A 13,833-nucleotide genomic window follows, 5' to 3' on the forward strand; every position below is an offset into this window, starting at 1 on the left:
AAATCCAAACATATATACAGTGGTTTACCACACACATCAACTCTGTCCAGGCCTTTCAATTTTTAAAATTCTTCTAAGAGGGCCTCACTTTGTTCTAAACTCCAAGGAGTACAGTCCAAGAGCCATCAAATGTTCCTCAAATGCTTATCCCTTCATTCCACAAATCATTCTTGTGAATCTTCTCTGAACCCTCTCAAAGGTCAGCACATCCTTCCTTAAATAAAGAGCCCAAAACTGTACCCAATACTCCAAGTGAGGCCTCACCCATGCCTTATAAAGCCTCAGTATTTCTCATGGCAGGAGGGTCTAGGACAAGGGGGCACAACTTCAGGATTAAAGGACGTGCTTGGAACAGAGATGCAGAGGAAATTCTTCAGGTGAATATGTGGAATTTGTTATCACAGGCAACTGTGGAGGTCAGATCACTGGGTGTATTTAAAGAAAAGATTGAAAGGTTCTTGATTAGCCAGAGCATCAATCGTTATGGGGAAAGAGCGGGTGGTGGTGCTGGGTGGAAAAAAGATTAAATAGCAGGGTAGTCTCGATAGGCTTAATGTCTTATGGTCATATGATCTAACATCACATCCCTGATCTTGTATCCTATTCCTCTAGATTAGAATGCCAACAATGCATTTGCTTTCTTCATCACTGACTCAACCTGGAGGTTAACCTTTAAGTTATCTTGCACAAGGAATCCCAAGTTCTTCTGAACCTTTGAATTTTGAATTTTCTCCCGATCCAAATCTTTTTATTCCTTCTACCAAAGTGCATGACCGTACACTTTCCAACATTTTATTTCATTTGCCACTTTTCCCATTCTGATAATCTATCTAAATCTCTCTGCAGCCCCTCTGTTTCCTAATCATTACCTGCCCCTCCACCTATCTTTACATCATCTGCCAACTTAGCCAAAAAGCCATTTAATCTACAATCCAAATAATTAACATGGAACATAAAAAGCAGCCCCAACACCAGCCCCTGCGGAAAACCGTTGGTAACCAATGATCTACCCAGCCTAGTATCTTTCCTGTAATTCCATGGGTTCTCATTTTGTGAAGCGGCCTCGTGTATGGTACCTTGTCAAAGGCCTTTTGGAAGTCCAAATATACACCATCCACTGCATGTCATTTGTCCAGCCTGCTTGTGATTTCCTCAAAAAATTACAGTAGGTTTGTCAGTCAAGATTTCCCCTCAAGGAAACCATGCTGACCTTGGCCTATCTTGTCATATACCTCCAGGTACTCTGTAACCACATCCTTGACAAGCGACTCTAACAACTTCCAAATCACTGATGTTAGGCTAACAGGTCCTTTCTGAAACTGCCCTCCCTTTTTAAATAGCCAAGTGGTTTTTTGCAATTTTCCAGTCCTCCATAACCATGCCAGAATCTATTGATCATTACAAGTGCCTTCACAATCTCTATAGCTACTCTTTCAGAACTCAAGGGTGCATTGCATCTGGTCCAGGAGATTTATCTACCCTTCCACATTTCAGTTTCCCAAGCACCGTCTCTCTGGTGACTGTGACTGGACTAACCTCTCTTCTCTACCTCCCTTGAAAGACCAGTATATTGCTAATCTCTTCCACAGCGCAGACAGATGCAAAATACGAATTAAGTTCCTCTACCATCTCCTTGTCTCCCATTATAATTTCTCCAGCATAATTTTCTATCAGTCCTATTTCTACTCTTGCTTCATTTTTTGAATGTAGCTGTCCTGAATTTTCCTTATTTCTCACAGAAACACCAGCCATTGCTGCTCTGCTGTCCTCCCTACTAGTGTGCCTTTCCAATTAACTTGTGCTAGTTCCGCTCTCATAAATCTGTAATCCCCTTTGTTCCACTGGTACCAGGTGGTCCCAGGACACCTCTGATTTTAGTTTCTCCCCCCCAAAACGGCAGAGTGAATTTTATCATATTATGATCACTGCCTCCGAAGGGCTCCTTTAGCTTCATCCCTCTGATACCCAATCCAGAAGCATTATTTCCCTGGTTGGCTCAGCCACAAAGCTGTTCTAAGAAGCCATTTTGAAAGGCATTCAACAAATTCTCTCTCTTGAAATCTAGTTCCATGCTGGTTTTCTCAATTTACATGCATGTTAAAATTCTCTATGACTACCATAACGTTGCCCTTTTGACACACCTTTTCTATCTGCTGTGGTAATTTTTTCCCACATCCTGGCTACCGTTTGGAGGTCTGCATATAACAGTATCAGCAATGTCTTTTTTCACCCTTGCAATTTCTTAATTCAACCCACAATGATTCACTCACTATCTTCTGATCTTATGTCACTGCTTTCGAATGATTTAATGTTGTTCCTTACCTACCTGTCCATCCTTTCGATACACTATGTATCCTTGGACATTCAGCTCCCTTTGGCTACGACCACATGATGACTACAACATCATACCTGCCAATCTGTAGCTGTAGTGCAAGGTCAACTCTTTATTTCTTATGCTGTGTGCATTTAAATACAAACCTTGAGGCCTGTTTTTTTTTTAAACTCAATGGCCTTATTTCATTGTAACCCTTTCCAATGGCTGCAATTTTTCATCACCTGCCTGTCCTTCCACACAAACTCCTTTACCAGCTGTCCCTATGTGTGTGTCAACCACTTCTTCCGCTGCTTCATCTTGGTTCCCACCCCCCTGCCAATCTAGTTTAAACCCCTCAACAGCATTAACAAACCTCCCTACCAGGATATTGGATCCCCCCTTTCTTCTTCCACCCCCCCCCCCCCCCCAGTTCAGGTGCAACCTGTCCCACTTGTGCAGATCATCCCTTCCCCAGTAAAGTTCCAATGACCCAAGAACTTGAACTCTACCCCCTGCATGGTTGATCAAGAATAGAAACAAGACTAGCATAACCTTCAAATGAATGAATTTTAATGAGAGTTTATAACAGAGTTCAAAGGGTAAAGTTGCTTCAAAGCCAACTGTGCGGTGATGGCTGACAATAACCTTAGAACACAACAATTGACCTCTCTGCTGCTAATCTCCATTCAGGTTCATGGGTAAAACTTGCAAATTTGTAGAATTTTAACAGCAGTGCGTTTGTGGGATGCTGATCACCTGGTACCAGTAAAACTATTCTCAGAAGAACAAATACAACAAGAGATCAAAGTCCATTTGGAAAAAGACTGAAAGAAATCCAATGGAAAACAGAATAATAAAATAATAATAAAATAACTGCAGTCAATGTAAATTTGAAATAAAAACATAATTAGTGGACTGTCATTCTTGATTTTACCCCACTGCTTGTTATTGAACATGAAGGCAACTGCACATTGGTCAGTCAGCAGGGTAAATAATTTCCCAGCAAGATCGTGCCTCCAGTGCCATACCACCTCAACAAGGGCCTGGGCTTCCTTCTTGATGGAGAAGTGTCGGATCTCGTGGGCTTGGAGGGTGCAGGGGAAAAATGCTACTGTCTGCCTGCCTGGTTAAGTGTGGTGGCCAGGGCAAAGTCAAATGCATCAATCTACACCTGGAATGGGGTGGATTCTTCCACAGCATGCATCGCAGCCTTGGCAATATTGCCTTTGAAGCGGTTGAAGGCCTCCCGGGCCTCTGCCAACAAGGGAAAGGAGGTGGCTTTTATGAACGGGCGGGCCTTATCCACATAGTCGGGGACTGACTGGGCATAATAGGAGAAAAACCCCAGGCACCTTTTCAGGGCCTTGAGGCTGTGGGGCAGTGGATCTTCAACAGAGGGCGCATGCAATCGCAATTGGGGCAATAACTCCATTCTCCATGACATAGCTGAGAATAGCCAGGTTTGATGCACAGAATACACATTTATCCTTGTTGTAGGTGAGATTAAGGGTTTTGGCTGTCTGGAGGTTAACGTCAGCCAGTGCTCTTCCACCTCCCTCTGGAAGACGGAGACTCTGTTGGTGACCCCAAAGAGGACCCTCAGAAAGCGGTGGAGGCGGCCATCTGCCTTGAACATGGTGTACTGGCGATCCTCCGGGCGGATAGGGAGCTGGTGGCATGCCAACTTTGTCAATAGTGGAAAATATCCAATATTGGGCGCTTTGTTTTACCATGGCTATGCAAGGGAGAGGGTACACATCCAGTTACATAACCTGTTAATAGTTTGACTGCAGTTGATAACCATTTGGTGTTTTCCCTACTCTTAACCACCACTACCTGAGCTCTCCAGGGGCTGATACTGGATTCAGTGATCCCCTCAGTCAGGAGCTGCCTCACCTCTGATTTGATAAAGGCCGTCTCCAGTGCTATATCATCTGCTCTTGGTGGCGATGGGATTAGAGTCGTGGGTGAGGTTGGTGAATAGAGTTGGAGGGGGGGACCCGGAGGGTGGAGAGCCCACAGGTTGCGTGCGATGGCGGATTGAGGGTTTCTGGTTGGGCACGTTCAGAGGGGAGGGCGGGCAGTTTAAAAAATGTTGGTTGTAGACCATGAGGGGTGATGGAGCCTATCATACGCCATGGTGATGCTATCAAGGTGGCACTGAAAGTCTAATCGCAGTAGTACAGGCGCACAGAGTTGTGGCATCACAAGGAGTTTAAAATTTTTGTACTCTGTGCCACGCACGGTCAGCGTCACTACGCAGCTGCCATGGATCTCTGCCGAGTGGGATTTGGAGGCCATGGAGACTCTATAACTCACTGGTCTCACCATGATGGAGTAAAGCTGCACCGTTTCGGGGTGGATGAAGCTCCCCGTGCTTCCACCATCAAACAGGAAGCCCACCTTGCACCCATTTACCTCTATTGTGGTGACTTGTGTATTATCCTTTTTTTTTCAAATTTTATTTTATTAGAGCATGTACCAAAATTGCATACAGAACCAAAAAATTCTATGTATCAAAATCAATACATGCTTTGTTATCATCCATCACAACCCCCCCCCCCCCCCCACTCCTTCCCACATGGAAAACTCCAAAAAGAAAGCAAAGGAAAAGAACAAAGAAAAAGAGAAAGGATAAACTGATTTTTAAACAATACTGGATATTACCTAATGAATAAATATTCTAACACTTACAACTATCATTATATCTTTTAAATATGAAGTATATAAATATGAAATATAGTATACTGTGCAATACATAACACTCAATATATTATCCTCCTTTGAGTTTGATGGCAGTATAGCTAAAACGCTACTAATTGGTTTATGTTTTTTGCAATGTAATGTACACATTTGAACATTTGCTTCAGTCATTTTCAGAAAACTAGTTTCAATAATTAGATTATGAATTGACAAGTTCTGCAAAAAATGTAAAACAGAGGTAATATCTTACATGGTGTAAAAATGTGATTCACAGCCTCAAAAAATAATTGCTAAAGATTAAAGCAGTGTTTGGTGGAATTGCAGCTCATCTTTCTGAATGTTAGAGAAAAACAGCTTTTTATTGGAGTGAAATCCTGCTATTTTCGCCTCCTGCTGATTTCCAGCTCTTCTGGATTGCCAAAATTATAGCACCAATAAAGACCTCCAAAGCAAAACATAAATGCGCAGTCAATTTCAATTAGGACACAGATAAAAGAGAAACCAATGTACTGTATGTGCTATGAGACCACAAAGAGCAAAGTTCTTTCATCCACAATTACGTAACAGATTGAATGAAGCTTTGGCAAGGCAAAGAGCTGCCTACATTTTGCCATGGACCCATTCAACATCATGGACAACTGGAGACTCACAGGAAACTGAAGATGCTGGAACAGGAAGCTAAACACACTCATTGGAGGATCTCAGAGGGTCAAGTAGCATGAGTGGGAGAGAAAGAATGGTTGATGTTTTGATTCAAAAGCCTTTATTGAGACTTGTTCATTGATCACACCTCAGTGTTCAACACCATCTTATCTGCAAAACTTATGTCCAAGCTAAAGGATCTGGGATTTTGGGATTCTTGAATTCCTCATTGACAGAACACCCCCATGCTGACCATTGATACAGGGTTACCAAAAGGCTGCATATTTAGTCCCCTACTCTATTCCTTGCACACACCAGCCAAGTTCAGCTCAAACTTAATCTACAGATTCACCGACAACACCACCATGTTGGCCCAATAACTGGAAATAATGAGTCAAAATACTGGATGGAGATGAAGAAACTGGTTAGGTCAGTTGTCTCAACCTTTTTCTTTCCACTCACATCCCACTTTAAGTCATCCCTATGCCATCGGTGCTCTGTAATTAGTAAGGGATTGCTTAAGGTGGGATGTGAGAGGGAAGGGAAGGTTGAGAACCATTGGTCTAGACCCAATTGTTACTGAAATCTTTTGCTTGAGAAAAATCGTCATTGGCCCATTTCCTCGTGCACATAACGAGTCAATTAGGTACACGTAAAACTTTTTCTCTCCACCCACATCCCACCTCAAGCAATTCCTTACTGATCACAGAGCACTGATGTTGGCCTACGGATGACTTAAAGTGGCATGTGAGTGGAAAGAAAAAGGTTGAGAACCACTGGGTTAGGTGTTGCCAGAAAAATAAACTTGTTCAGTGTCACCAAGACCAAGCAGTTTCTTGTTGATTTTAGGAAGGACAGGCCAAGAGACAATACACCTCTACACATTGATAGGTAGGAGGTGGATAGGGGCAGAACCTTCAAGTTCCTGGAAGCAAATATTTCAGCAGCACAATTAGTGGTCAGTGCTACGCTGACGATCGGGAGCCGAGATCAAATCCCACACTATCTGTAAGGAGTTTGTCCTTTCTCCAAGTGTTGCATGGGTTTCCTTCACAAGCTCCAGTTTCCTCTCACCGTTTGAAACGTACCAAGGGTTGTAGGACGGTTGGGTGCAGTTGGGCGGCATAGGCTCGTGGGCCGAGATGGCCTGTTACCGTGCTGTATGTATATGCTTAAAGATCCTTCCTGGAGCTGGCACATCAAGGTAACTGTAAAGAAGTCAGACCAACACCTATATCCCTAAGATTTGGCATATCATTGGATAATCTATCCAATTTCCATAGGTGCACTGTGGTAAGTACTTTGACTGGTTGTTTTATTGCCTAATTTGATAATTCAAGTGTCCAGGAATGCAGAAGGTAGCAAGCATAGTCAGATCCATCACAGGTTCCAACCTTCCATCCATTGCAGACATCCATACAAGGTGGTGCCTCAAGAAGGTAATCAACATCATAAAGGACCCCCATCTCCCTGATCACAACCTCTTCTCACTGCTACCTTCATGCAGAAGGTACAGAGGCCTGAAAACCAGAACCTTTATGTTTAAGAACATTTCTTTCTAATAGCTATAGGACTCTCAAACCTCCCTTGGTTACACTAATTTTAGACTGCTCTGACATCTCAAAAGGACCTTTTGCACTCTTGCAAGTCACTTTTTTTGCACTAGGATTATGGTGAACATTTATGATACACCTTTTGTATTTATTGTCTTTTTCATTCTATTATAGATTTTTTTTTTCTCCCACAAGTACCCGTTCGGATACAGAAAGTAAGAATTTTGGTACATATGTATTTTGTACAATGATGAAGACAACAGACTATTATTATCAACTTCCTTTGTTGGGGATAATCAGGCAATTAATTCTGTGGTGGATAGCACCTACCTTTGCACAAGCTCTTGGGTTTGAGACATAGAAAGCAGTCAGCATGGGCCTGCCTCACAACGGTGATCCTTCAGACACCTTGTTGGTGGAAAAAAATCAGGCAGACAGCAAATTAGTCAGATGAGGCTTGGCTCTAAAGTTTGCAAGGCAGAGCAAGGAAAAAAAACTAATTGTTTTAAGCCCAAAGAATTGTTTAATTTATCTGAGAATACTAAGCTTTGTTATTATCAGGTTATGAATTTTTACGAGGAAATTTTGGTCATGATCTGTTAGTGTTAGCAGAGACAGAGATGGAGATACAAAGAGATTTATCTCAGTAATGTACAGGTTGTTACCAAAGAAAGTTGGGATCATAAATCAAGACAAAGATGGGAAGTAGATTTCATTAAGTAAATAGATGAGAGCAATTGGATTGAGTTAGGTAGAGAAAGTATGAAAGAATGTGAGGTATAGGTTAGTAAAATATAATTTTATTCATCAGTTATATTTGACACCACAAAAGCTAAATAAATTGAACCAGACCTTTTCGGATTTATGTTTTAGATATGGACAGGAAGTTGGTATATTTCTGCATTCTACTTGGCAGTGTCCTAGGATAAACCCTTTTGGTTGGAATTCCTGTTGGAATAACAGGATCCAATGATATTTTTATTGGGTGATATTGGGTGATATTAAACCTAAATTGAAATTGAATGTGTATCAAGTTAAATTTGTTCAAATTGCTTTAGCGATAGCTAGAAAAAGTATTACTATAACTTTGAAGTCTGATATTGATTTAGGAATGGAAAGTTGGCATGTGAAAGTTCAGAGTTGCATACCACTTGAGAAAAATTACTACCAATTACTTATATATTTAGGAAAATATAATGCCCATATTTACAAAGTATTGGTAAAATATTTAAATGAAATTCAGATATTCTCTTTCTCCTAAAAACAGGTCTCTTGACCTATATTTTTCTTTTTTTTCTTTCTTGCTTTTGTAGGGGGTTAGAGGGGAGAGGGGGTGTTAATAGGGAGTCTTTCTTTCTTTCTTTTTTCTTATATATACCACATATATTTGTAATAGATTTGCAGTATTCTAAAATGTGATTTTTTTTGTGGTTTTAAAATTTATAATTTTTTTTAAAAGTCCAAAGAATTAAAATAACAATACTTGAAAAAGGATACGATGGAACATGAAACAATATCTATGTTGAAAAAGAGAAGATAATGAAAAGTTGAAAGTAAAGTAGACATGAACATCTGATTTTTCTTTAGGTTAAATTAATCCTTCTTCGTTTGGTAGCCTGGTCCTGATATCTGAAAGCACTATTACTGTCTATAAAAGGTGAAAGTCTGATTAAAGAAGCCCAATCTGAGGTACAAATTTCTGATTAGTTTGTGGCTAAACCCATATCTTTTTTTTGTGAATATCAGTATTTTCTTTGAAAATTCAAATGAAAAATGATCTATTCGTTCCCATACATGATTCAGTGACAAATGTTTCTTTAAGCCTAAGAAATAGGAGCAAAAAGCTGTGCCCTCTTGTCTGAGACTCTTCTCTTCCACCATGGGAAACAACCTTTCTGCATCTACACTGTCCATGCCTTTAAACATTCAAAATATTTAAATGAGAGGCCCCCCACCAACCCACCAACTATTCTCCTAAATTCCAACAAATACAGGCCAAGAGCTGTCAAACGCTCCTCATATGACAACCCTTTCATTCCCAGAATAATCCAAGTGAACCTCCTTTGAACCCTCTCCAACATCAGCTCATCTTTTCTTAAATGAAGAACCCAAAACTCCTCACAATACTCCAAGTGAGGTCTGACTCGTGCCTTATAAAGTCTCAACATTACATCCCTGTTCTTGAAATACATCTGCAGGACTAAAAACTATACTGCTTTTGTAGTCTTGCAGAGCATGGTTCAATGGGTTAATACCAAAAGCACGAAGATGATTGAGGGAAGACCAATTGGGTTGGAGGGCCTGTTTCCGTGCTCTGTAACTCTCGACTCTGTGAGAAGGAAATGCACAGTATTTTCCTTCTGCACAAGTCTCATGCATCCAGGCAGGCTAAAAATTGAGGCAGAAAATGGGGTTAGACCAACATCAGTCGATGCAGGAGTCACGTTCACAAACAAGTTTGGCAGAGTGACATGTGGGGAAATTAAAGGGTTTGTTGTGCCTGCTTGCCATTTAATACTAAATTATTCTGTTGTTGAGAGTACTTCAGTCACATGGTTATTTCTAGGTCTCCAATGAAAGTCAGGAGAAAGGACTGAATTTCATTGAAGAAAAACATATAGCTTTGGAATTACTCCATCCAAATATATGTGTCCAACTGGAAACTACTCAGCCATGCACCCCACTTTTTCCCTTTGTATTTCTCTATATCATTTTAAAATCTTTTCCAAAAAACTAAATCACCTCCTTTTAAATTATGCTGCGCTCTTGGTTTCAAAAACTTTGTGGCAACAACAAAACAAAAACATGCTGATGAAGAGTTTTTAAAAATCTGAAGCTTTTTCCAATTGTCACATCCTTCATTACGAGAAATAGTTTGCTGAAAATCTCCCACTTTTTGAGTAAAACCAGTCCAATTTTATCTCAACATGTCAAAATGGCAAGTTTACCATGTGGAAGGTGATGTCCGACAGGATATTCTTCCACATGGGTGGAATAATACGACTTGAAAACATTTAATCTGGGCATCAAGTTCCATCATAACATTGGGCTGAGGACAGTCACAGCTGACTGCAGATACTCTCATAGGATGTGGACTCAGAATTGAACATGAAAAGCAATGATAGATTTTCAGCTACGATTTAAACCTGTTCAATGATTTTTGAAGGCTACAAAAGCACAGATAAAAGGAAAACAACTCAACCAGTTATCCAGAACCATGCAAAGAATATAAAGCAAAACAAAGGACATTAATTTTTTATTTCCTCCTCAGAATTTTCTGCACTTGATTTTTCAAGTCTGGAATGAATAAATGACTTTTTTCCCCCCTCAATGTAGAGAGTGACACTTAAGGAAATGTCAAAAGTTTGTTGTATACAGTTCACCATCTTTCCAATTTCTAGTTAATGTTTACTTAGAATCCTCACATATTTAAAGCCCTACAGATATTATTGGATTTTTTCACTTCACTTTTTTAGTCTGCCTGGACTGCATGAGACTTGTGCAGAAGGAGAATACTGTGGCAAATCTCCTTCTCAGAGTCAAGAGTTACATAGCACGGAAATAGGCCCTCCATATTAACTCATCCAGGCTGACCAAATTGCCGACCTGAGCTCATCTCATTGGCCAGTGCTTGGTCCATATCCCTCCAACCCTTTCATTGTAATTGTACCCTCTTCTACCACTTCCCCAGGTAACTCATTCCATAGTTGTTCCTCATGTCCCTTTTAAATCTTTGCCCTTTTGCTTTCGACTCTCCTACCTTGACAAAAATACTGCAACCACTCACCATATCTGTGCCCTCTCATGACTTTGTAAACCCTCAGTGGTCATCCTCAGCCTCCTACACTCTGGCTTATCCAGTCTCTCCTTATAAATGAAGCTCTCCAGTTCCAGTGAAAGAAACTCCCAAAAAGAACATAATAGAAAATGTGATAGCACTAACATAAGAGAAGATGGAAACAAAACCTTCCTTTCGCTTGGACATTTCTAAACATTTTTTTTAACCTCAATGCACTCTTTCCCCATATTTTAAATGTATTGACAATAGACAATAGGAGCTGGAGTAGGCCATTTGGGCCGTCGGGCCAGCACCGCCATTTTAGATCATGGCTGATCATTACCATCAGTACCCCTTTCCAGCCTTATCCCCATAACCCTTAACTCCGTTACCCACAAGAGTCTTATCTAACTCTCTTTTGAACATAGTCAGCGAATCCGCCTCTACCACCCTCTGTGGCAGAGCATTCCACAGATTCACACTAAAAAAATGCTTTCTCATCTCCGTCCTAAAGGGCCTACCCTGTATTCTTAAACTATGCCCTCTAGTCCTCGTCTCCCCCATCATTGGGAACAAGTAATCAGACTTCACCTTGTCTATCCCCCTGATGATTTTATATACCTCAATCATGTCCCCCCTCATCCTTCTAAACTCCAATGGATACAAGTCCAGTTTTTCTAGCCTTGCTGCATATGACAACCCTGCCATCCCTGGAACTAACCTTGTAAATCTGCGCTGCACACCCTCTATAGCTAGTATGTCCTTCCTCAAGTTTGGAGACCAGAACTGGACGCAATACTCAGGTGGGGTCTCACCAGGGCCCTGTATAACTGCAGAAGGGCGTCTCTGTTCCTATACTCCAATCCCCTCTTTATGAAAGCCAACTTTCCATTTGCCTTCTTCACAGCTTTCTGAACCTGCATGCTAGCCTTCAGTGACTGGTGAACAAGTACACCCAGATCCATTTGCACTTCCCCACTCCCTAGCTTGTCTCCATTTAAATAATACTCAGCTTTCCTATTACTTCCCCCAAAATGAATAACCTCACATTTGTTCACATTGAAATTCATCTTCCATTTAGCCGCCCACTCCTCCAGCCTGTCCAAGTCCCTCTGCATTTTCCTTACATCCTCCTCACACCCCACACCGCCACCCAGTTTAGTGTCATCTGCAAATTTGCTCATGTTATTCACAATCCCCTCATCCAAATCATCAACATAAACTACAAACAACTGAGGACCCAACACCGATCCCTGAGGCACTCCACTCGTCACATCCTGCCATTCTGAAAAAGACCCATTCACTCCAACCCTTTGTTTCCTATCTCTTAACCAATTTCCTATCCATGTCAGCACCTTACCTCCAATACCATGCTCCCTGATCTTGCCCACTAGACTCCCGTGCGGTACCTTATCAAAGGCCTTCTGGAAGTCCAAATACACCACATCCACTGGCTCTCCCGAGTCCACCCTCTTTGTCACATCCTCAAAAAATTCCAGAAGGTTAGTCAAGCATGACTTACCCTTAAGGAATCCATGCTGACTAGCATGGATATTTTTAATTTTACAGTTAAATTTGTATTTTTTAAAAATTATATTTTAAATTTAAACATACAGCACGGTAACAGGCCATTTTGGCCCACGAGTGTGTGCCGCCCAATTTAAATCCAATTAACCTGCATGTTGGAAGGCAACTGGAGCCACCAGGAAAAACCCATGCAGACACGTGGAGAACGTCCAAACTCCTTACAAACGGCGTGGGATTTGAACCCCAGTCACGATTGCTGGCACTGTAAAGGCATTGCACTAACCGCTACACCAACCGTGCTGCCCATCTGAGAAACATTTGAGAATGATATACAATCGTAAGTCTTTAACATATGTCTGATGGTTGGCAACCAGTTTCCTCTTCTGTGGGGAATATATAGCTTCTAGCTTATAACTCTCATTGCTCTATGTTTACATTCAGTACCTCATTGCATAGAGAAGATTGGAACGATTTCTTCATTGCATGGTGCTGGGAATCAGGAAAGGAAGTGTGCACAAACAACACTAAGAATCTGCTGTACAATAAACAGCCTGTATAACATTTCAGGAGCTGATTCTTTGAATGCAATTTTCGAAAAATAAGTGACCTTCCCTGAAATGGCAATGATGCCCAGACATCTTAACTATTACACTAAATACAGGCTTTACTCTTTAACCAGGGTCTATAAAACATTCAAGCTGCATACGACATTAATTCACCTAGAGAATAAGACAATATGAAAACTTAGCTGCAAGACCAAGCTTTTTTCTATCACAAGTAAGACAGAATATCTAGTTCCAGCTGCCTGGTTTTCATACACATTCTCAATATTTTATGTTGAACATTTTTATTTGGTTTAAACTGACAGCGTATGCAATAAATTGTCATGACCTTTGGACTTAATGTGGTGCAACTCCAGGCAGTGTTGGAATGCAAGGATCAGGTGAAAAGTGTGCAAGCCTACTACGCTATTTTGCAAAAAAAATGGATTAAATATCCTGTAACCAGTTGAATACACAATGGTCCTAGGGAGAAAGGATGACTGCCTATCTTCATTACATTTGTGTGGTTTGGAAACAGTGGAAGAATAATCTTTCCACATCTGCCACCTCGCCAAACAATACATTGACAGTCCAACCATCAGCAGACCTGCTTGTGGCTGAAATTCTCATTTTCCTGGGGGTCACTACTTTAAAAATCCATAGGAAAGTCTTAAATTAGTGCTTAGTGACCATTAATGTAACTGTGTAAAGCACTCTATGCCTGTGCCATCTAACAAGAAAGTTGAATGCCTCACAATTCACTGAATCTGAGCC

This window comes from Narcine bancroftii, chromosome 12 (assembly GCF_036971445.1).
Source record: "Narcine bancroftii isolate sNarBan1 chromosome 12, sNarBan1.hap1, whole genome shotgun sequence".
In the NCBI taxonomy this organism is placed as follows: Eukaryota; Metazoa; Chordata; class Chondrichthyes; order Torpediniformes; family Narcinidae; genus Narcine; species Narcine bancroftii.